Source organism: Balaenoptera acutorostrata, chromosome 16 (genome assembly GCF_949987535.1).
Source record: "Balaenoptera acutorostrata chromosome 16, mBalAcu1.1, whole genome shotgun sequence".
In the NCBI taxonomy this organism is placed as follows: Eukaryota; Metazoa; Chordata; class Mammalia; order Artiodactyla; family Balaenopteridae; genus Balaenoptera; species Balaenoptera acutorostrata.
The window spans coordinates 31,941,679-31,945,023 of NC_080079.1; the positions used below are offsets into that span (position 1 = coordinate 31,941,679).

At 38.1% G+C, this 3,345-nt stretch overlaps 1 non-coding gene across 1 annotated transcript; it reads right to left on the reverse strand.

The window, feature by feature from the left end:
• Nucleotides 1–623: 623 nt before the first annotated feature.
• LOC114238542 (U6 spliceosomal RNA) lies at nucleotides 624–734 on the reverse strand. Its single transcript, XR_003623872.1, has one exon. It is a non-coding gene; the product is annotated as a U6 spliceosomal RNA (small nuclear RNA).
• Nucleotides 735–3,345: the final 2,611 nt, after the last annotated feature.

The following is a 3,345-nucleotide window of genomic DNA, read 5'->3' on the forward strand; positions in this document are numbered from 1 at the left end:
AGATACAAATGCGAGGAATTATTTATAAGATCATAAAGTAAAAAAGACCTTCTGAAGGAAAAGGTAAAATCCAGAAACACTAAGGGTCACTACCTGAAAATAATAGTCATACATTACCTCTTAAAAGTGAACATATTTTTGTATAGCAAAAGAAACTGTAAACAAAATCAAAAGACAAATGACAGACTAAATACTTAAAATATAGATAACAAAGGACAAATGTTGCTAATGTACCTTAGCTCCTACAAACCAAATGAAAGAAGACAATCAATCCAATTAAAATTTGACAAAGCATTCAACAGGCAATTCCAGAAAAAAAAGTAAATCATCAGCAATATGAAAAGATTCTCAACCTCAATGGTGTTCAAGAAAATTCAAATTAGTACAATAAAGAATACAGCATTTTGATCCATTAGATTGTCAAAAATGAAAAATACTGGTGAGATTATCAATATGGGTTGTAATGCTAATTTCTACAGCCTTTCTGGAAAGTATTACAACAATATGTGTTTTAAAATTCACATATCCCTCAACCCAGCAATCCTATTTTTTGTAATCTCTCCTACAGAGAGATAACACCAGTACATAAAGAAATATGTTCAAGGAAATTTATTTACTTATTTAAAAATATGGAATGCTACATGAATTTGCGTGTCATCCTTCTGTTGGGGGCCATGCTAATAATCTTTTCTGTATGGTTCCAATTTTAGCATGTGTGCTGCTGAAGCTAGCACTCAAGGAAATTTATTGTGGCCTGGCTTTGTAGAGGCAAAAAGATGCACCTCACCTGAAGAAAAATAAGAATTTACCATGAGCTGCATCAGTAGAAGACAGTTGATATATTATGGTACCATGGAGTATTATGCAACTTTTGAAAGAACGAGTAAGATATGTCTGAATCAATGGACGTTTCAAGTTCTTAAATGTCTACTTGAGGACTGTGTTTACTTAGGCAACAGAAGAAACAATTTGCATTTCATCTATTACATAAGGAGTAACCTGTGGAAACCTGAGTTAATTGGCACCATATTTCTTTTTTTTTCAGTTTTTTAAAATTGAAGTATAGTTAATTTACAATGTTGTGTTAGTTTCAAGTGTACAGAAAAGTGATTCAGTTATATATATATATTCTTTTTCAGATTCTTTTCCATTATAGGTTATTACAAGATATTGAGTATAGTTCCCTGTGCTATACAGTAGGTCCTTATTGTTTACCTATTTTATATATAGTTTTAAGTATATGTTAATCCGAAACTCCTAATTTATCCCTCCTCATGCCCTTTCCCCTTTGTTAACCATGAGTTTGTTTTCTATGTCTGTGAGTCTATTTCTGTTTTGTGAATAAGTTCATTTGTATCATTTTTTAGATTCCACATATAAGTGATATCATATGATATTTGTCTTTCTCTGGCTTACTTCACTTAATATGATAATCTCGAGGTCCATCCATGTTGCTGCAAATGGCATTATTTCATTCTTTTACCATATTTCTGATATATTCCTGTGATGTTTTAGCATTCCTTACAGAGTGGCATCTCAGGCAACTGTCCAGCTGATCTATCTCTTTACTGGGCTCAAGATGCTAGTGATTTTAGATCTGACAATAGAGGAGTAGCTCTATTGGAACAATCCTACCACAGGTAGTGTGATAAACTCTGGAAAAAACAAACAGAAACAACAAGTACCTAAATGCTCTAGAGAGTAACAGGAAGCAGGCAGACACTGAGGGGAGTCAACATTTAGAAGGGAACAGCACTGGGTTTCTCAGTTTTATGGCTTTTTGCCAGAGAGCCGGCCCCAGTCTGTGTCCTGTGAGGCAGCTAAAATTCAGGTAGATCATACACAGTCGAACTGTTTTTTTTTTTTTTTTTTTTTTTTAAAGGATTTTCTTATTTATTTATTTATTTATTTATTTATTTTTGGCTGTGTTGGGTCTTCGGTTCGTGCGAGGGCCTTCTCCAGTTGCGGCAAGCGGGGGCCACTCTTCATCGCGGTGCGGGGACCGCCCTTCATCGCGGTGCGCGGGCCTTTCTCTATCGCGGCCCCTCCCGTCGCGGGGCACAGGCTCCAGACGCGCAGGCTCAGCAATTGTGGCTCACGGGCCCAGCTGCTCCGCGGCATGCGGGATCTTCCCAGACCAGGGCTCGAACCCGTGTCCCCTGCATTAGCAGGCAGATTCTCAACCACTGCGCCACCAGGGAAGCCCCTGTTTTTTTTTTTTTAATGAAATAAAGTTTTAAAAAGATTTATAATAGATACGATTACAAGGAGGCTTAGATAGACTTAATTTAATAGGCATAAATGACTGTTTAATTTCCCCCCAAATCAACAGGCTCAGCTAATATGTTTGCAGCATTTCACTCTTGCTCTGTATCCACAAGTTTATTTCATCTATCAACTTCTTTTTGGTGGAGGCAAGCACGCATTGATTTATCTGTTATGCAGCAGTTGTTTATGAGAAGCCCTTATAGGAGCCGTGAGTAGTTATGGACTTTACTATTAGTAGAATCAAATAGATAGCAAATATTTTGCTATCTGCCACTGATCAAGAATAAAAAATCAGGGAACAGAAATGTCATGCTATAATTTCCAATAGACTATTAAATATTTAGAAAGGTGTATTAAAAATAGAGTTTACGGGCTTCCCTGGTGGCGCAGTGGTTGAGAATCTGCCTGCTAATGCAGGGGACACGGGTTCGAGCCCTGGTCTGGGAAGATCCCACATGCCGCGGAGCAACTAGGCCCGTGAGCCACAACTACTGTGCCTGTGCGTCTGGAGCCTGTGCTCCGCAACAAGAGAGGCCGCAACAGTGAGAGGCCCGCGCATTGCGATGAAGAGTGGCCCCCGCTTGCCACGACTAGAGAAAGCCCTCGCACAGAAACGAAGACCCAACACAGCCAAAAATCAATCAATCAATAAATTTAAAAATAGAGTTTACATATTTAAGGATAGAGTCACATTGTGCATGTATGTGAAATGGATTAAACTATTGGCAGACTGCTGTTAAATAAGAGCTCAGATTCTTACATCAAGTGCAGTATAAACCAACAGTTTCAATTGCCTATTAATAAACAATATCCACATAATAGAGCTCATCGATATTTGGTAGTAGAGGTACAGTCAAACTGTTTTGAAGACTCAAAAGATACAGCAGCTGGAAAGGGAGGGGCATTGTCTCAGAAAGGAGAGAGCAAGAGAGGGGAGCTCCAAACCCTACCCAAACCTCTGCTGAATCTTTTTTTTTTTTCTTAATTTAGCCAATGCTCCAAATTACTATGTGATGACACCTTTGATTCTATAGACCATCTACCAAGACAATATTAGTTGGCAAAAGAGATGATTTT